This window comes from Herpailurus yagouaroundi, unplaced genomic scaffold (assembly GCF_014898765.1).
Source record: "Herpailurus yagouaroundi ecotype Mexico unplaced genomic scaffold, PumYag 29, whole genome shotgun sequence".
Lineage (NCBI taxonomy): Eukaryota > Metazoa > Chordata > Mammalia > Carnivora > Felidae > Herpailurus > Herpailurus yagouaroundi.
Genome location: NW_024412377.1, coordinates 97,411,838 through 97,433,798, shown reverse-complemented (window position 1 = coordinate 97,433,798; position 21,961 = coordinate 97,411,838). Strand labels below are relative to the sequence as shown.

Here is a 21,961-nt window from a genome sequence, read left to right as displayed (position 1 = left end):
AATATGCAAGCATAAAACATACAATATCACAGCAGCTAAACAAAAATACAACTCCTGGAGGTCTGCCCAAGTGACCTTCTCTACAACTACCCTCATACCAAAATGCCTAGCGGTTACCAGAATGTACCTGGTGTAGGGTGTAAATGGTCAAGAAGATGGGTACTCTGACAATAAACAATGATGGGAAGTCCATGAAAGCAGCTGACCACCATGCTAGGCCAGCTGTGTCTTGCCAGTCCACAGCTAGTCCATGAATAGGAGAAAAATGGATTGAACTTCAACTGAAACAGGGATGCAATTTGGGAGTGAAGCAGGAAGAGAGAACTGTGGTGATGAGGCAACCAGAGTGGAACCAGCTCTTTCAGATTAGTCACACTAGATTTCTAAAGTGAATTCTCATATTTGCCTTCATTACATGAAAGAGATGACCTAAGCTGTGAGTTAATGACAGGAAGAGCTCATTTCCTAACACAACTTGGCCGCATATACATATTAATTTGGATCAGAATCAGGTACACTTCTAAGTTCATCTGAGCTTGCCAATTAGCTCTGAAGAGTTTTTCACAGGCTGTTCTGGGCCGGTAACAGAAGGCACAGAGACTAGGGGTCAATCCCATCTTTACAGGTTGCCTGGCACCCTAACTCTAGATATGTGATGAGTGGCTAGCCTGTGGTTCAGAGGAGGCTGGTGTCTTAAAAGACAGTATCGATGTATGACTGGCACTTCCCGTAGGCATGAGAGCACAAGGAAAGGAAATGATTACAAAAACTTTATTTTGGCTTTTGAATTAATCCAAAAGGGAATGTAGATTAAATCAATATTTAATTCAAAAGAAGCCAGTTTCTGTTAGGAAATCATGATGAAATTTCAAAGAGCAGAGAGGGTGTTTATGGGGGCAGGATCTCAGAACTTCACAGCTACTACTGCCTTCTTTAGTGGTCAGCAGGGGTTGCTGTGGTTTGACATGGGAAATGATAAAAATATATACAGCTATGACTTACCTACGTTAACAAGCTTCATGTAAAAGCACACATATATTTTACAGTAACAGTGAAGGAGACACCTCTAGACCATCGCAGTATATATTCATTCAGATGAGGTGAGTTCAACCCTTTCCTTTCAAGGAGAAATTTACAAAATGGATCAATAAGGTGAAAAAGCTTTCTACTTAAGGATCATGGCATTTCTTTGTGTAGCTGGAATGATAAGAGGACTACCAGTTGGAACCAAATCTATTTGATGGAGGAGCTTTTTAGAGCCTCTTTCACAGACTTTAGCATTTGATCACAACAAAACTACCTGTTTGTTGATGTGAGATCCAGAACATCCTTGTGGGCTTATCCCATCAGATGGAGGACCTGAATTCTCCATGGAATAATCCACCAGACAGATGACCAGAATTCACAAGAAGATGGATGCTGTCGCCACATCAGCACCGAGAAGAGTTCCTTTCCACACAGGGAAGCATTAACCCCCCGCTTCACCTAATCCCCCTCAACAGGTGACTTTTTCTACTTTTCAGAAGAAGTTAGGCCAGTACACCAGAATACTCTTCCTATCTATTCCTTGGACTTAAAGCTTATTTATGGTAACTCTCCTATCCAGAGAGCCACCCCAGCTCCTATCCAAAGCTAACCAGATAGATACCCACCCCCTGGGACTGTGCTCCATTCAGTTTAGCTGCAGCCTCGCCCACCTGACGACCCTCTGAAGCCTCGCTTTCCACCCTCATTGTTTCTTGCCAGTGACCCCTTCCTACCTGGTTTCCTAGCCTTTGTCCAATCTGCTAAGCTGGTGTCTTCCTAATGTTTAACCTCACTTCCCTACTTAAAAGTACCTTTGTGGCTTCCCAAATTGTAAATGGGTCAAAATGCCACAACCCCTTATAAATTGGAAGTTATACATCAGCCCACATTCACTCCTCCATTTGCCCGACATTTATCGAGCACATAACCTATAACAGACATTAGGCTGGGCAGCCCATAATGTGCTTGAAGTAGAGATTTCTTCAGAGAATGTTACAGACTTAGCTCTATGGTCTAACCACAGACATTTACCTCCCATCCATCAACCGATATTCACCAACCACCTACTATGCATTAGACAATGTACTGGGCACTGAAGATATAATAAAAGACTCACACCAGTCCTCAAAAGTTCACAGTCTACCAAGGAAAGCAACTTTTCACTCTGTCCTTGCTCAGAAGAATCCTTAGGACTCTCTTGTCAAACAGGCACAGGTCTAGCCAAAACTTATCAGAAAAAAAGGGAAGCCGTCAACATTCATGTAACAAAAGCAGAAAAAGAACTGCTTTCATTTTCAGTCTTCAATATATCTAATTATTTTGATTTGTTTTTTTTGAAATCTTGAAAATCACAATCTTATTTCTACTTTGTTTTATCATTTTCCTTTCCAGACACCATTTATTTAGTCTAATTTATCCTCAGTAAAGGAAGAAAGCTATTTCATCCTCTCCTGTAAAGTGCTTCCAAACTACCAGTGGAAATGAATTCTATACTCTACCACTGGAACTTAAAAGTCTCAGTGTCATAACAGTTAAATTCTATGCAAGGAAAAGCCACTCTTTGGTGGCTAGAGGTTCATTATAAAATGTATAATGGCTTCTATTTAATACAGAAATATCAATCCTGCTTAATTCCTGGGTGGAACAGCATTGGAAAGTAAACCTTCTCATTCATTCACTCCGCCTGGAAAAGTATGAGGATGGCAATGTATTTGCCATGTTTATCACACAAAGGAATGTGCTGTCACAGATCAAGTACACACAATGCAAGATTTAGACACAGAAAGTGGCTGGTGTTTGTTGACACCAACTACACAGGAGCAGAATCAGAGAGAGCTCGGGAAACCTCACCACCATCACCTTGTGAGCCAGCCATCATGATTCTGAGTCAAACACTCTTCCCCCACCTCTTAGAATACACTTAAGTGTCACCCAGGGCATGAATGAGAAGGAAACACACTGATAACCCTGCTTACATTACCTTCTCATGTTTCATACAGACACTGGTGACAACTAAGCATGTAGCCAGCAATCACTCCCTTGAAAATATATCTCTGTATTTCTGGTGCCACAGTAAGAAGAGAATGCTCATTCATGTAGGTGGTTAAAAGTCATTTTTTTCATGGATGACGGTTCCTAAACTGATCTCTCTTGGGCGTATCAAAATGTGACCCTGGGAACATGGTACCTGCATCAAATGTCAAAGTTAACAATCATCAAAGAAGCAGAACTTTCAGCTGAAAAGCAGTGTTTGGGTTCCTATCCTGGTGGAACAGTGGTGAGTACCTCCCTTGGCACATTTCCTAAGAAAGCGAGGGGAAAGGTCTACAGCAAAGACATCAGAATTGAGCCTTGGGCTGTATAACATAAGGTTCAGGCAACACATCAGAGATGTGCCTTTTCTTTTCTTTTTTTTTTCCAACTTTGAATATTTAAAAATACCCCTCTTAACTGCAGACTGTGAAAAAAACTTTAAAAGAATTAAAAAAAAAAAAACCACTTTCATACTCCTCACAACCTACTGGAAAAAACTAATTCATTTAATAAATTAGAAATTACCCTGTTCTTGGGGCACCTGGGTGGCTCAGTCTGTTAAGTATCTGACTCTTGATTTCTGCTCAGGTCATGATCTCGCAGTTCATGAGATCCAGCTCAGCGTATGGCTCTGTGTTGATAGAGCAGGGCCTGTTTAGGATTCTCTCTCCCTCTCCTTCTGTCCCTACCCCACACTCACTCACTCTTTCTCTCTCTCTCTCTCTCTCAAAATAAATAAACATTAAAAAAAAAATTACCCTGTTCTTTCAAGGATCTTCTAGAGTATTGTTGTCCAATAGTAGTATTATGTGAGCCATGTACAGCATTTAAAAATTTTAGTAAAGGAGCACCTGGGTGGCTCAGTTGGTTGAGCATCTGACGTGAGCTCAGATCATGATCTCAGGGTTCATGAGTTCAAGCCCCATGCTGGGCTGTGGGCTGACAGCACAGAGCCTGCTTTGAATTCTCTGTATCCCTCTTTCTCTGCCACTCCCCCACTCATGCTATCTCTCAAAAATAAATAAACATTAAATATTTTTTTAATTTTAGTAGAAACATTTAAAAAGAAGAAATTGATTTTAATAATGTATTTAATTCTACATATCCAAAACATTATCATTTCAACACATAATCAATGCAAAAAATATTAAAAATATTTTACATCCTTTTTCCTTAACGCTAACACTTCAAAATCTGCTGTGTATTTTGCACTTAAAGCACATCTCAATTCAGGTACTAAGTTTTCAGCAGAAATACTTGATCTGATTAAACTATGTAAAATGTACAGATGAAAAAATAAATCTGCATGCCCGAATGATCCCAAACATACTTAAATGTTTTCCAACAACTTAATTAACCATCAGTTCTAAATTTTCAATGAACTAAGATGAAATAAAATCAAAAATTCCATGCCTCAGTCGCACTAGCCATAATTCAAGTGCTCAAGAGAATGGCTACCATAACAGGCAGTGCAAACCTAGAGCTTTCACTTTGCTCTTTGGTCAATTCCATCAAGAACTCCCCCAGATGGGGAAAGATGCATTCACTCATGAACAGAAAACTGAAGAAGACTAGCACACTTCTGATGAGGGAATCCCACAATGCAGGATAAGATCACTCTCAGTTTATTCAGGAAAAAGATGATCCTTCCTGGTCTAAATAACATAAGATGATATAAAAGGCAGCTCCTTAAGTCAAAGTTCAAACTCACGAGATTCTAAAACCATGCAAATGTTTTCGAGTCAGATTGTCCGCCTCCCTTCTTGTGTCCTGGCGAATTTATGAGCATATTTATTGAGATTCACTGGGTGCTAGTTCCATATGCCTCACTCTACACAGAGTACATCATTTAATCTTGCAGCAATCCTGTGAGACAGGTGAGAGCCAGAGAGGGTGTTAATGACTTGTTCAAGGTCATACACCTCATTATAAGGTGTAGAGCTGGGAACCAAGCCCAGAAAGTCTGACTAGATTTTTTTTAAAGCCTGCCCGCTAGAAACCTTCTAATACCAACCAATACCCTAAATTCACACTTTTCAAATATTTCTCACAATTCTCACAGAGTAAGCAGGGCAGAACAGAGGAAGTATAACTTGCGTCTCTACCAGTGAGGCAAGGAGGTACATGGCAGAGCAGTTCCTCCATCCCGTGTCCGGAGTTCCTTCCAAGGTTCCTGATGTCAGGAAGCCAGGTGGGGGATACTTGTTGCCTGCCCTTATACCACACAGCCTATCTTTGCCTCTCTGAATCTTCCAAACCACTCTGGGAGGAAGGGATATCCACACATAAAGAGATGGGAGATCCATCGGGTAAAGGAACATGCCTTAGGTCACATAGCCAACTGGCACCACATTTGGGGTCCCAACCTGGGTTTGTGTCCAGCAAAGATGGAGCCTCAGCCTAGGACCGCCTGATGATGAGGCTCTCCCCAGACCACAAGGACTCTTTGCTCAAGAGAAACCTTTCACCAAGTGGATATAATGTGAGTAGTCACATTGCTCTGTAATTCATATGCTGTTACTTCAGGAAGGCTACTGTTATGTCTGACTTCATAAAGTTTTATTGTATTTGTATGGGATGAATTCACAATTAAAAAAAAAAAAAGAGAGACACAGAAGGTGAGTTTTATCTGGCTAAATATTCAGAAAGGGGGATTTCAAGGGTGAACATGACTTAGCTTCTGAAGGCACTGGTAGAATGGAATTGGTTTTTCCCCAGAGCTGGATTAAACAGGCCATCCTGGCAGTGATCTAGGGCGACAACCCACAATGGGAGACTAAATCACCACTGGAATACATGGGAAATATGGAGCCACTTAACTCAGGGGTTCACATGTGACTCTCCTCATATAATGGACAAAATGACAATTGGACCTGTTTCCACTCAAATAGACAGTGCCTGGGAGGGGAAATAAACACACTCCTCACTGGCACAGACCCGTCTCTGTTGAGAACATTTCCCCTCAAAGAACTGTGTGAGTGAAAACAGGCCTCACTACCAACCCCAATATCACCTGGCTGACAGCATCTAGAAGTCTAGACCTGAACAATACATGGTAGAGTGTTATTATTAACCAAGTTTTAAACAGGCTTCTGAAAATCACATGTTCAGAAAATCACATGTAATAAATCCCTTATTTTCAACACAGAGGAAAAAATACATATTTTTATTAAAAGTCTTTATTAATAGAAAATCAGTTTCACCTATTCCCAGTAAATAAATATGGGACAGATATTTAAAGATTATCAGTTTGGTAAGGTGCCAATGATTAACCTTCACAGGACACCCACCCATCTTGGGTCAGCCCTAGCTTTCCCATGAGAACTTTGCTCAAATAATTTCATAATTCACAAGTGTTTACAGTTCCCATTAAAAAAAAAAAAAAAAAAAAAAAGGACAACCCAAGCTTCCTAATCTAACCCAAGCAGTAGTAACTGTTAGAACAATTCAATAACATTTGAGAAATCAACAGTTTAATTCATGGTATAAGAGCAATTTTTCCTTCCCCAGAATCTGTAACCTAAAAAAAAAAAATCACCTTTCCACAAATGAGATGGTGTCTGTGAACGTATTCTATGGACTCCCTGCATACGGCAGACCCTCCCGGATGGGGTGTCAATGGGTCCCACATCCAAACCACATCCTGGCTCCCTTGGCATGAGCCACATCCTCAAGTTCATAACAAGGTCCTTACAGGACCAGGTTGAATACTGTCTCCCTTTAAGAAGCAGAGGTGGATCAAAGTCTTTTAAGATAATTATGTAATTGATTTTCCTGAATGCATACTGTAGGAGATTACTTAACCCCTGGTAACTATTACTAATATTTTCTAAAAGTAACTTTTATAAACCAGAATCTATAGACTTAAGCACAAGTCACCTATTAGTCAACTGTTTTCAACTTTTATTTAGGCAGTTCCCCTACCAGAGCTGTCATCAAGTAAAAAAAAATTGGGTAATTTGAATTGGTCATCTCTACTTCCCCTTTCACAGAGAAATGGTAACAACTGGTAACGTGGCCCACAGAAAACTCAAAAGGAAAGACAACTTAAAGTCACCTGAGCCCATCATAAAGAATTCTGAAATTTGTTTATGAATAGTGACAGAACAAAGGTGTCAGAATGGAAACATGGAAATTATAGCATTAAATTTAATACCATTTTGAAACTTTACAGGGTCTTTTATAACATTTGTGTCTATTCATCCAAGAGGTATTTCTAACAACAACAAAAACATAAAACAAACAAAAACTAATGTTTACCATTCAAGTCCACAAGTTTGACACACTGAACCTGTTTCAAGAAGTAATTTGCTATCCAGCTGGAAAGTATATCCAAGGAATCATCATAATAAGGGTATCTGATTTCAACCACTTACCTATTATATCTGTAGGAATGCTGGTAAGTCTTAATGATCAACTTCAGAAAAATGCCACCTGGAGAAACAAAGTGGAAAAAACTTGGATTTTTTTTTTAATTTTTTTTTTCAACGTTTATTTATTTTTGGGACAGAGAGAGACAGAGCATGAACGGGGGAGGGGCAGAGAGAGAGGGAGACACAGGATCGGAAACAGGCTCCAGGCTCTGAGCCATCAGCCCAGAGCCCGACGCGGGGCTCGAACTCACGGACCGCGAGATCGTGACCTGGCTGAAGTCGGACGCTTAACCGACTGCGCCACCCAGGCGCCCCGATTTTTTTTTTTTAAACATAAAGAAGATTTAGCATACAATTTTACGTCTCATTAAAATATGTGATGTTTTAAATATTGGCCCCCAGGCAGGAGACAGTTCAACCTGCATTAGAACGTAGTCACCCATTCTTGGAAACACTGATGTACTAACACAAGGTCCAAACCAGAACAAATGAGAACAGTGGGGAAGGTACAGCCCATGAATATGGACATTATTACTGCATCCTTTCTTTTCCTCTCACAAGGACATCAATTTGAAGGTACTGCATCCTTGAGGGCACTTTATGAACAGCCATAAAAGGTTCAAATAATTCTGAAACAAATTAAGGAATGAAATATAAAATTGTAAATGAGGAAACTACCCTGGAAGTATTCTATATCCTTTTCTCTGTTAACTCTGTTAACTTTTTTTAAGTTACTCTGTTAACTTTTTTTAAAAGGCAAACTCACAAGGATGTCCAAAACTGGAGAAAGGGAAAAATGGTCATTACAACTTTAACACAGTAAATAAAGGAGTCAAGAAATAAGAATTTCTTCAGTGATTAGTTTATTTAGAAATCAAGTATTCCTTTTGGTGTTCTCAAAGTCTTGTGGTAACCCTAGAAAATTATAAGCCTATTAATATATTCACAAAGAATCCAAAAATATCTATTCAGCAAGGCTTTGAAATATTAAATATCAATGAAACAAATTTCTAATGTAAAATATCACAGTTATCATTTGGTCATTTTACATGATCAGTTACATCATGCTGACATTATGTATCATATGTTGATATGTAAGATCAGCACAATGTGACATCAGATTATAACCTGTCCAGACCGGCAGCATTTCCATTGACAGATGAAAAAACTAACAATGAAAGAAACACAGAAACTTCGCCAGCATCACATGCACCCAGGGTTTCCAAATTGCAATCCTTTCATCCTACCGTGCAGCCCCTTGAAAACACCTTCTACCCTAACACCTGCTAATCTACTCACTACCTCCCCAGACAGAAACCTGACATTCCGTAACACAAACACTCTGGAAAAGAAACCAACTAGCAGATAAAATGAACTTGTGCTTTTTGTATGCTTAAAAATAATTTCTTCACTTCAAAATGGTTAGCCTAATCATGCTATTTAGGGACTGTAATGTAACACTGTATAGCAGTAAACATTTAGAATTAAAGGGTTTAGAGTTCAAGAAATGGTAAGTACACAAACAGGATAAGACAGGTGAAACAAAATATTTGACAGCCTCAATGCTATTGATAAACAGAAAAGCAGGAAAAATCTTCGTGTCCATTTTCTATCATCAAACTTTCAAATATCCCATCATCAAATTTTGATAATGGAGTGTATAATATCAGGCTAAAATTTTCCATATTTATACCCAGATAACTAGTTTAACAGTAGCAGCATCAATATTAATCTAAACGGGACCTGAGGTTGAAAAGCCAGCAAGCGGCTCAAAGGCTCCTCCATCTACATCCGTCATTTTAGTTCAATAACAAATTTGAAGATAGTGAACAATGGTTATTAGGTTCCACTTTATAAAACATAAATACACAGAAGAATTCTAAACTCACAAGGTCTTTGTTATAATAGCTTAGGGGAGTTATGATTTTTTTAAATGGTTCTTTATAAGTTAATTACTAGCTAAATTCCAAGCATTTCCCACAATTTAATTTCACCCCTTCAGGGAAGGTCACAGGAAGTCATGATCAGTATTTTTATCTGAAAACTGCTTCTGTGAAATAAGCCACTAAGATTATTACAAATGGGTCTGTTGTGATGGAGCTCTTGATCAACATTTCATTACCCCTCAAAGCTGAATCAGCACAGTTCAAAATCAAAGATAACATTTAAAAAATCTTTTGTTCGATACAACACAAGGAAAACTCTAGACAGTTAGGACAGATCTCCAGCCTCTAACAGTAATAGAGAAGGCAGGGTCATATCCTGACTCCCACCTAAAGCTTTCCAAACTCACACTGCCAGTAAAACGCATTTCCTAGAATAAATAAATTTGGTCTGAAGCTCTGAAGAAAAAACGCATTTGAGAATAAGTTTTCAGTATCACGATTAACCTTTTCTGACAACAAAGTCCTATCTTGTAAAATCACCAAAATGACAAGATAACGTGACAATAGGGCATTATGTTATTTTTATTTTCTAAAAATGTTATTTTATAACTTCGGTAGACTAACAATATACTAAGTCATAGAGCCCTCAAAAGTTCACAAAAAAATAATTACTGTATGAGGCATGAACTTTCAGGCACTGTTGTACATCCTTGGTGGGAATTAACTCACTTCTCACAAAAACCCTGAAGTAGGTACTAATATTATCCCACTTTAAAGACGAAGAAGCAGGCACAGAGAAGTTTAAAGAACTCTCTGAAAGTTACACGGCTTGTAAGAAGTGAAGATTCAAGTCTGTGCAAAGGAACACACTTACTTCTAACAGCTGAATTATACAGGCAGGGCAAAATAAACTTAGCCCCATTTTAAATTTGAGGGAAATGAAACTCTGAGGAATAAAGACTGACTTCCCCCCAAACCACACCGCCAGTCAGCAACAGGGTCAAGAAGAGAACCCGGGGCATCCAACTCCAGCGTCAGCGCTATTTTATTTTTTTTTTATTTGCTTGTTTTTGTTTTAAATTCTGTTAATCAACATGTAACTCAGGGCACCTGGGTGGCTCAGTCGGTTAAGTGTCCGACTTGGGCTCAGGTCATGATCTCACAGTGTGCAAGTTCGAGCCGTGCATCGGGCTCTGTGCTGACAGCTCGGAGCCTGGAGCCTGACTCAGAGTCTGTGTCTCCCTCTCTCTCTCCCCTCCCCTACTCATATTCTGTCTCTTTCTCTCTCTCAAAAATAAATAAACATTAACAAAACAAAACAAAAACATGTAACTTAATGAAGACAGCGTTTTCTGCCTTTAATCTCTGAGAAGACACTTCAAGGTCCTCCCAAGGGCCGCGGCCACTATAAGAACATCTAGTGTAGTGCGTACAGAGGTGTAATCATGCTGCCATTTCGCCGGTTTCCATTTCTCTTTCTGCAATTATGTTTTCGCTTGCTGGTTAATAAACAGAGGAGCTTATAAAAAGCACAAATATAAGTCTTTATTATTATCATTCGTTCATCTTCATTTTTATAGATCAGTAGTCTCCTTGACCATTGCAATTATTTATAACCCAAGAAAGGCAGGCATTATTTACTTAGCAAGTACCCTAAATGAAATTAAAACCATCGTTCTTTTTGCACATTAAGGAGTTAAAAAGTTTTTCCTTCCCATCCATCTCCATTTGGGTTGCGTGCCCTTCATGCCCTTCTGTTCCACTTCCGGAGATCAGGGGGAGAAACAATAGCTGCCTTTAGGGCCTGAGCACAGCACCCACGTGATAGGCACCAGCTCTTATTTACTGAAATGAATTGAACCGCCAAAAACAGGAAGCAGAGTTGTAAGACCCCTTTCTCAGTTATAAATTTCTGTGACTTGAAATGTGCTGATTTGAGTTGTTTCATGTAACTCTGTAAAACTAGAACCAACAAGTGTAATTTATATTGGAAGTTATAGGGATAAATTTCAGCTCAACTGAAGAAAGAGTGTCATAATAAACAGAGCTGCCACGCAGAGGACCAGGTCGCCTCTGGGGTGGGTTAAGAGGCAGCAGCTCATGATCACAAAAGCCAACGAAGGGGAAAGAATCATTCCATGAACCACGCAATAATAGTTCCCTACACCCATCCTTGGCGAGAACAGGAGTTCCCACGGCAGAGGACTAGAGAAGTTAAATGATACTTGACAACTCATTTTCTCATGTGACCCACACGATGAGTAGAAGGCAGTTGGAGTGAGGGTGCGGGGCAGACGTCATTTATTTTTCCTACTTTACAGACTAGGAATTTGAACCACTTACGCTAAGTCACACAATTAGTAAATGCTAGGTCCTTGCAACATGGTGCTTTTCAACCATCATACTTAGTCATCAAGGACGAGGGCAAGGAAGGGACCCTAAAGACTTGAAGCATGGAAATGAAACCAAAGGAGATGTGCTAAAAGCAAAATATGGGAAGAGCCCCATTATTCTTACAAACTACTCTATCTCCATCTAAGAAGTACTCTGGAGTTTTTAGTAGACAACTCTCTAGGCTCTGCTTTACTTGTATCGACTAAAGGAGTAATTGTCCAAATCCTACTTCACAACGCTCTGTTGATACCCTATATGCTTGTATATGGTTCACATTTTAAGGGGAGTCGGTGGCAGCCTAACAGACACGAAGAGCAGGGTCCCGTTTCTGCATCCAAAGCATAAAATGTTGTTCAAAGACAGGTCCAGGAGAACCTCACACTTACGTCTGACAACGGGAGTTTAAGAGAAACGGGTCAGTCACTGAAGACTGCTGAACCTTGCAAGATTTTTTAAGGAAAGACATGAGAGTGTCAAATTTCACAAACCTGTCTACAAGCAGAGAGAGTGGCAGGTCGCCAAAGGCTGGACTGTGTTAACTCATGTGAAAGGCTGGGAACTTGAGCCTCTACAATGCCCGCCCTGCCACTCAGCCGCGCAGTGAATGACTGAAGTTCAAGTTTCTAGAGACCTCACAGTCTATAAGCCAAATGTTGTTAATCACAGAAACTTCCTTTCGCTCTTAAGGAAGGAGAAACTACTTGATTCAAAAAATCACATCAACATGAGGCTGTTAAAGGGTAAGTTTTTAAATATCTGAAAACAACAGAGGAACCTACCAGTGTGCCAGAAACAAGTCTGACTCAATTATACTGCCTTTTAACACATCAGGTTTGGGCACCATGTTCATTCACATAATTGTTAGCCTTTCCCCAACATTTAGTGATAAATCTACTGGACCAGAAGCTCCCTGAGACTACACCTTACTCTAGCTTACTCCTTTACGTATCTCCTGCACTTAGCACACTGCATGGCACAGAGTAGACATTCCATAAATGTTTACTAAATAAATAAATGGATTATTTCCTACAGATAGAAAAGGCAGGATAGGGGGAAGAAAGAAATACGGGTTTGACAAGATGGAGAAAATCATCACAAACATGACAGCAGGAAATCCAGGAGGAGAAAGTACTAGAGACAAAGGATGAGTTGGCAGGCATGGAAGGCAGTGGTTACCCTGACCACACAGGGGGAGTCCTCAAGTGGGGTGTGTTTCAAAATACCAAGGTCTAGACCAACCTCCATGATATCCTTGGAATACAAGTGGTGGAAGAGGGTGACCAGGGCAAGTACGTATAAAGAGTCCTTTAGTGATTCTCAGAAATACTCTTCCAAATGACAACTACTCTTAATATTCTTGGTCTTCTGTTTTTTAACCTTGAATATAGCTATGTGATCATTTTGCAAGACAGAAACACTTGTGACTATTGTCGAGCACTGGCAACGGGCAAGCCTCATCAAATACCTCAAGCATTTGTTTGAGAATAAGTCATTGAAGATGGACAGACAAAGGTCATTAAGAGGCAGACAGGGGAGTGCAGCAGGCTCAGAGGGCATGCCAAGGCTAACGGGCAGCCATTCAGGTAGCGTGGTCCAAAAGCGCAGACAAGCCCTTTCTCTGTGTGACATTTCCTAGCAGTCTGCATTCCAAATCTGGGCATAAACTTGAGATAATAACAGACCAAGATTTCTGAAAAACATGCCAAGATTTAAACTAGAAATAAACAATGTCTACATATTAAAAACATTTCCAAAGAGGGTAATATGGACACACTCAGGTGAGAGCATATATACAGCAAGTAGAGACACTGTTCCCAGGCTGGCCATCAATTATAATCCCCTTAAAGTCTAGGAATGAGCCCTTCTGGTCCGTGGAAAGACACCAAGACCCTTGCATAGCATCACTTTCACACAGGTGAAATTCACTGAGGGGGCAAGGCTGTTACACCATCAAAACAGGCCAACTCACCATTCTGGAAACGTCTCTCCTTTAAAAGATTTGAAATCTCCTGCAAAAGAAGGCAAGAAATCCGAGAGTCTCTGCATCCAAGCAACGCTGATTCTAGTGATAAAAGACAGTGTGCTTTTGGAGGCCTGGCTCCCATATCGAAAGTATTTATCCTTTTCATTACCTTGCATATGCTAAAAGCATTTATCTATCCATTACTTTATCCACCCCTTATCAAAAATTATCTCTTGGGCACCCAATCCCTGCCAAGCACCAGGGTGACCAGAACAAACGAGGCGTGATTTGCTACTCCCAAGAGAAGTACTGTCTCTCCTGCACCCTCAGCAGTCCTCTGCCTCGGTGCCGGGTCCCAAGGGTCCACGGGTCCCAAGACAAGGTCCCAAGACCCACGAAGCGTCTGGCAGCCATCGTGTATACCACAACATACGTGGGTCACTGCTATCTCTTCCAGGTGCACTTACATCGTCAGTTTCAAGTCTACATAACCAAAGGCTTTGAGCTTTTCTAAAACCTTGACATTAGCGAGCAAGGAACAGGATTTTGGTGAAGCAGAGCCGGAAAAGAGGAAGATTTGCTCATCCCTTGGAGGGTTCAGAAGGCCTGTGTCATCTCAATAGGAGTGAGAACGACTTCTGAATACATTTCAGAGGAATAAAATCACTTCAAACTATGTGAGGACAGTATGGCGAAGCTTTTGCCACTTGCCAAGGGAAGCCTTTCAAGAAATTTGTAAAATCTCTGTAGCATAACAAAACAAAGCGTACATGAACCCTTGGTAAACATTTTTATAAAACTCATGAATTACTGCTAAGTCTTGTTCAGTAATGAAGAGTGTGATTTATCAATAAAAATAAACCCCAGAACACCTCACCAGTGGAACCCTGTAACGAGGCCTGCTTCCTACAAGCACTACCCGACAAGGGAGTCCAAGCACAACCACTGCTTTCCAGGGAGGGAGGTGATGAGGTGCATACTTACTCATGAAATCTCCCAGAATAGCTCTCTTACCTAAGCAAAGGAACGTACACACCAAAAAGACACACAATGATTTAGTTTTAAAGAATAAAAATTATCATACATAACAGAGATCTCATCACTAAATCACTGCATTTATAAAGTACTCCAAGTAAAACTTAAAATGGTTGGGGAACAAATTCTCTAACAAATTAGAGAAAATGAAGGGGCAAATGCAGTGAAACCAAAATAATACCAAAGCTGCGTGTGGAAGATGGCAGCGCTTTCCTGGAGGGTCCCTGCTGCACATTCAGCCCATTCCTAATGGGCACCCTGACCAAGGGTGACTCCAGAGCCCACAGTCCCTCATTAGAAGGGCCACAGCATGTCCTTCCTGTCCCTCCCTCCAGATACCCCATCCTCACCCTGGTGGACACCAGCCTTCCCTCCCTGAGGCTTTCAAGTATGACAGTCTTCTTGTGACACAACACAACAGAGATTTTTCAAAACACAAAAATGACTAATCTTCTAGCCAAGATGGCAGAGGCTTCTGTAACAGCTCTCAGAACCAGAACCTGCCATGATTGTCTTTATAATCAGAAAGGAAGGACACAGGATAAGGGGGATGTGAGGAAGCAATGCTCTCAGGGAGGCAGCACCTGGGAAGGAAAGAAAGGGGAAAGCCTAACCTTCTTTCTCCCATCTTTCCCTTCTCAAGGACAGCATTTAAAGTCCCACTAATGGAATCTGACTTCTTAGAACACACCCGATCCCAGCTCACTTATCCTAGGGATTTGCTGACCACTCTCCTTCACAAGACTTCACAAGTCACAAGTCTCCTTCACAAGTCACAAGTCACTGTGATCCCTCATTATGTGGCCTGCTTTGACCCCAAATCTGACGTCGTGTCCTCCAAACTTCAGTGTCGAGGCTCCAGGGCCTCTGCCTGTGACCGTTTGCCTCTACGTCTTCCCCATCTCCATACATGAAAATCCGCTCAAGACCCAACTCAAGTGCCATCTTCTCTGAAGTTTTCTCTAAAGTTACTCTTGCCTTTGCCCTCTTCCCACTCCTCCGTTCTCTGAGCTCATGCAGACCTCTGGGCATGGTTCTATGTCACACCCAGCATACTAGATAGTAATTATTTGCTTGTCTGCCTCCCTGTTCCAAGCCCATCCACCCAACTGCTAACATTTATAAATGGTGTCTTAGGCAACATTATAAAAATGTCCATGACTCAGTCCTTCACTAGGAAAGACTAACAAGGGCACCTGGGTGGCTCAGTTGGTTAAGCATCTGACTCTTGGTTTCAGCTCAGGTCACGATCTCACAGTTTCATGGGTTCAAGCCCCTTCTCAGGCTCTGCACTGACAGTAATGAGCCTGCTTGGGATTCTCTCTCTCCCTCTCCGTCCGCCCCTTCCCAGCTCATACCATCTCTTTCTCTCTCTCAAAATAAATAAACTTAAAAAAAAAAAAAAAAAAAAAAAAGACTAACAGAGGGTGAGGCAGGACCTCCCCAAATCACAGATATTCATATGCCTTGTCCCCTCTTCTCATTCAAGTCTCTGTTCAAAGGTCACCTCCTTCTCTGATCACCCTACATAAAAAAAGCACAACACACATCCTCTCAGTCTGCAGCACTGTCTGCCAATCCTCACCTGGCCTTATTTTTCTCCATAGCTCTCCCCACTGCCTAACAGCCATCCACAGAGACAGAAGGATAATAGAGATATATCTAGATTTACAGATAGAAACGTTGTTTTTTAAGTTAGTTGTTTGTCCACTAGAATATTAGCTCCATTAAGATAAGACCTTTATTTATTTTCCTTTTTTTTTTTTTTTTTTAGGTTTATTTTTCACAGAGTGAAAGTGAAGGAGGGGTGGAGAGAGATGGGGACAGAGGATCCAAAGCAGGCTCTGACATGACAGCAGTGAGCCCCACGCGGGGCTCAAACTCACAAACTGGGAGATCATGACCTGAGCCAAAGTCAGACCCTCAACCGGGACTGAGCCACCCAGGCGCCCCTAAGACAAGACCTTTAATGTGCTTTAGTTTGTGCTATATAGATCCCTAATTTCTGGAGTAGCACTTGAGACCGTGAGTTCTCAGTGAGTATCAATTGGTGAACACATGCGTGGGCAGATGATAATGTCTTGACCAAAACAGGAAACCAAGGGAAAAAAGGAGATCAGGTGAGGATATGGAAAAAAATTTGCTCATTGAGGCTTGAAGGTCCTGGTTGGGCAAACAGGGAAGGGAGATTCAAGCAGGCATGGTGGGGAACTGAGGTAAGATTAGTGCAGGTGATATAGTTTGGGGAATTGGCATCATATAGGAGGTGATTGTAGCCATAGGTAACGGTGAGATTACCTTGAGAAAACCATGTGCAGTGAGTAAGGGAAGAGCTGGCTATTAAAAGCCTCTACCTCATAGGGATGTGTGTACTTGTAATGAAGGAATGGGTGTTTGTGAAATTCCCAATCTCTCCATCTCTTCAAGGCTTAGCCAAATTACACAGCAGATGCTCAAAAAATACTTACTGAATATATGAATGCTTTTAAGGCTGATAAAGACCATTTTTAGTGCCACCTTAGCCTAGAGCATTTGGGCATAACGTGGATTAGAGAACTGTATGTTTACACAGGCTGTGTTTTCCTTTTGGAGGACTCCGAGTTACTCCAGTATGATTGAAGATGAAGAGATTCTCCAGCATTACCTAGAGCATGAAATAACGCTGTCTTCCTTTTTTTTTTTTAATTTTTTTTTTAACATTTATTTATTTTTGAGACAGAGAGAGACAGAGCATGAATGGGGGAGGGTCAGAGAGAGGGAGACACAGAATCTGAAGCAGGTTCCAGGCTCTGAGCTGTCAGCACAGAGCCTGACACGGGGCACGAACTCACGGACCGCGAGATCATGACCTGAGCCGAAGTCGGCCGCTTAACCGACTGAGCCACCCAGACGCCCCACGCTGTCTTCCTTTTTATTATCTAGTGGGGCAAAGACAACAGGCAAGAACACTATTACCAGAAATGGGGTATGAAAGGCAAAAACTCATTGCTACAAGGTCCGTGAACATGAATGTCTACCATGGTGCAAGCACTGTAGTTACAGATTTAGACCTACATCCACAAGGAGGGCGGGAAAAAAAAAAACTTGCTGCCACAGACTAAAGAGTAGTGACAATGTGGCATTTGTGCTAAACTCAAAGGATGAGTTAAATGTAAAGGTCCAAATTCAAGAAAGAAGAAAACAATCACTGGTTGGATTACGTGGTTTGCTTTTAAGTTTGTGGCTAACTATAGCTTAACTAAAAATAAGCACCCAAAGTCCATGATGGGAAGACAAACGTCACTATGAGTGGCCCATTCAGAAGAGTTAGTCAAGGAGGCAAAGTCCAACACCAATACCAACCAACCACTGAAGCAACTGGGCCAAATGCCTGCTGTAAGCGATGTCGGGTCTTTCCATGGAGGGACCCTGAGGGTTCCACTGGTCAGGGCAGAGGAGGAAGCGAGCAGAATTCTCCCCCAGCTACAACCAGAGTATCTCTGCTTTTGCCTCTTTTTCTTTTCTAAACTGGAACTCTACGGAAAATTGGGTTTGAAGAAAGCACTCACTGTTACAACAAAGATTTTGAAAGCCACTGACCTGGCAAAAATTAATTCTGGGGATAAAAAGCAACAAAAGTTTTAAAATTCTAATGTTTATACCCATTTTCACAATTGGCTCATTAAGAGTATGTTAATGGTGATCATGGTGGGGGTCGTTTGTGCAGTGATTAAGAGATGCGTAAGTTTTCTAATTCTGTAATGTTTGAATTCTGTAGAATCAAAATGAACACTTCTCTCACAAAAAAAAAAAAAAAAAAAGTGTTTGAGATACTTTATTCCAGACTACTTGTCTTTCCTATTGTTCATAGAAAACAAGTTATAACTAAATTTAATTGCTTCCTGAGGCAAAAATGAAATCCTTTGGCTTCATACATTGCTGTGTTTGTGCTAAGAAACAAGAGAAAATGTTCCATATTTAATTAATAGTAAACACCTATTCACATAGCACCATTCTCTAGGGGAATTATATGCATTGGAATAATATTTTTTCCCCAACCTCTGTAAGATGCCTATTCCTTTACAGATGCAAATCAAAGGTTTCAAATTTTTATTAAAAAACTGTGTTTAAATGAAGAAATGAGAACAAGTAGAGGAAACGGATGATGATCTTAAGAACTTAAAAGTGAATTTCTCTTCTAATGGAGTTTCTCCCAGTTTCCAAAAAGGAGGACAGTATATTCACGTCGAGAACCATGGAGCACTATTTCAATACTCTCTACTCTAACTTAGCGCAGGGAGTTTTGTCTTCAGACCGGAGAGACCCACAAACGGCAGGCACTGAGACTCTGGCTCACAGCGAATATTTCACATTTTCCTTTTAGCTGTTAAATATGCAAGCTGGGGGCCCTCTAGCCACCAACATGAATGCCAAGCTGTCCACTACCAGGACAAAGGCCCTACAAGGTCCCAGGAGGAAAAGCTGAGTCCGGATATCCTTCCACACTCTAACCCTCTCTGGGACCCATGGTATACATGTGAGAGGCAGCTGGTCGAGGTTAAAAGTACAGTCTGGCCACACAGCCCCGCCTAGCTAACTGGCCCACAGAGCAACTGAACCCTGACCTTGGCCTCACCATCCCCATTCTCTAACCAAATGTGTTAACTGGCTGCAGATTCTTGAACTATGTCTCAGAGGCGTTCCCAAACTAACACGCGCACACACATACACACGCAAACATACAAGTGATAGGACATAATTTTCTCTAGTGAGGAAAAATGGTTTTATTTATTAAGAGCTAACCACTTAGTAGCAAATTTGACTACAATCAACGGTAAACAAGAACCTACAATGGTTTAAATCCCTTTCTCCACAAGACTCTTCTGTGTTAGAGGGTTGGAGATGCCTCACTGAAATCTCTGGAAAACATTTTCTTGAGGCAATTCTGCTGATGCATCAATTTTGGTTCCCAAGATTTCATCTGCATGAACTGAGGACTATTCATGCTAGAACAGGATGACTCTTCCTTCAGCCAGGCCTTCTGCTCTGGCTGTGTACAATCCTCAGTCACCAAAATGCTACCACCTCGATGCTTTCTATGAGTAACTCAGAACTACCTAGGGCAGGAAGGACATCAGAGATGATCTAGCACAAAGCCATCATTTCACCAAAGCAGTCCAGAGATGTGAAGTGACAAAGTATTGGTGGCAGCCTGGGAACAGCAAATGAGGCCCTCCCTCCTAATCCCGTGTTCCTGTCAGGGGATTAAAAACCAGATTCCTTAGGACCCCCCCCCCCCCGCCCCCAGGGTGGGGGAGGGGGTGTGTTCAGATGTGCCTCAGAAACCATGGGGCAGGAGGTGGCTGGGGGTTAATTCCCCAGAATGGCTACAGTTTCATAAGGGTTAAACACAAAATTTTATATGAAAGAAAGGGTTTCACTATAAATAAACAAACAACTTGAAAACCACCACATGGCAGAACTAACTTCAAATAAAAGGAAAGTTAAAAGAGAGAAAGAACTAAAAACATAGGATCTTATTTTAATGAATGTGTCCTTTCTTAAACAGAACAAGGAAAGAAAACAGTACTAAAACCAAATGTTATAGCTTAGAGTTCTCTCCTTTACTTTTGCCTGCCCAAGAAAATAAAACAAACAAACAAACAAAAAAAACAAAAAAGACAAAGAGAAGAAAAACAAGGGGAGATATTTTAGTTTCTAGCTCCCTGGGAAAGTCTTAAATCCATATTGCACTGACTACACAATTTCAGGAAATAGAGTCACAAAGGACATTAACTTCCTAATTTAAATTCCTAAGCTAAATCCTTACTAAAAAAGAATTGAAAAAAGAAGAATTTTCATAAACTGTGCAAAAAAAAAAAAATTCATATTCTGCTCTCCTGCTTTCAATGTCCTAAATAAACAAGTCCTTCTTACAGGTGTTCATAAGCCCTCAAACTGTGTCTCTTTAAGGTCAGTAGGCAGGAGGGAAACTGGTTTGTCACTATGTGGTAGGCTAGAGCTGGATACAATTTGCCGAAGGAGGAGAAAGCCCTGGGGATACTGGAAATCCAACAAGTCACCAAGAACTATGCTCGCTGTGGTTTGGCATTCCACAAAGAATCTTTCCTTTGACTTTTTAATTTTTGTCATTCTAGACTCATACTGGATCCAGATGATTTAAAAATCTTGCTTCAGACACTCTTCTTAACTCTCTACAGTTAATAGCTTCCAATGACATTGTACCAAGCAACCTCTTTGCATTTTATAGGCATTTTAAAGCCAGCAAACTAATCATTTAGTAATGCAATAATTCTTTACAGGAAGTGTCCTCACACTAAGCACAGTTCTTTGGGGAGTTTGTTAATATGCTCAGTCAAGTCAGCTCTGCTTAAGCCAAGTATCCTCTTCAGTGCTATCCTCTGACAAGATCGAATGTCACTTATAACTGCTCTTACTTCCTCCGTCCCACTCACTCCTCTAAGTTTCCACAGGCAACATTAGCACAATGCAAATGAGAGACACAGCCATTTCTAAGCACCAGGAGCTCAACACATTTTTAAGAAGCTAAAAGATAAGGTGGCAAAGTACTGACTTTCCTTATGCTCTACGGATATATGAATATTAACACAAGTTGTTCTATAAACTTGGAACGCTGCAGGAGGCCATCTTGGTTAGATTCCAAGCAGCCTTACTGAAGTGACCTAATTTTTATGTGCTACTTTTGAAGACCTCCAGGACAGAAATTCCACAATCTCCATTGGTAGCCTGACTTGTGGTTTAATTTCCTTCAGAGTCAAAGGGGACTGGTTCTCTCAACTTTTTTAAAAAAGTGAAACAAGAACTAAACTCTTGTGAAAGATGTCATTTGAACCCTGAAATTCATAAATGGAACAACACAAAGGTGAACAACTGAGAATTACGTTATAGGCTAAAGCACAGGGTGAAACGTCCCCAGGTACTAAAGCCGGTCACGCTGTTCTTTCCTGCCCAGATGAGTGCCTCCCATATGTCTGCATTCACGACTCACGTTCACAAGTTTACGAAATGACGCTACAGAGCACCTGGGTGGTTCAGTTGGTTCACTGTCTGGCTCTTGATTCCGTCTCAGGTCATGATCTCACAGTCATGAGATCAAGCCCTGAATCGGGCTCTGTGCTGGTCGTGGAGCCTGCTTAAGAGTCTCTCTCCCTCTGGGGCACCTGGGTGGCTCAGTCGGTTAAGTGTCCAACTTCAGCTCAGGTCATGATCTCACGGTTCATGAGTTCGGG

General features: G+C 41.1%; 1 protein-coding gene across 4 annotated transcripts in view; it reads right to left on the bottom strand.

The window, feature by feature from the left end:
* LHFPL2 (LHFPL tetraspan subfamily member 2) overlaps window positions 1–21,961 on the bottom strand; it is a 165,477-nt gene that overhangs the window by 77,768 nt on the left and 65,748 nt on the right. For all 4 annotated transcript variants that reach the window (XM_040450073.1, XM_040450065.1, XM_040450081.1 and 1 more), the window contains one exon: window positions 7,437–7,494. The gene's annotated coding sequence lies outside the window, so the exon portion shown is untranslated. The remainder of the gene's footprint in view (window positions 1–7,436; window positions 7,495–21,961) is intronic.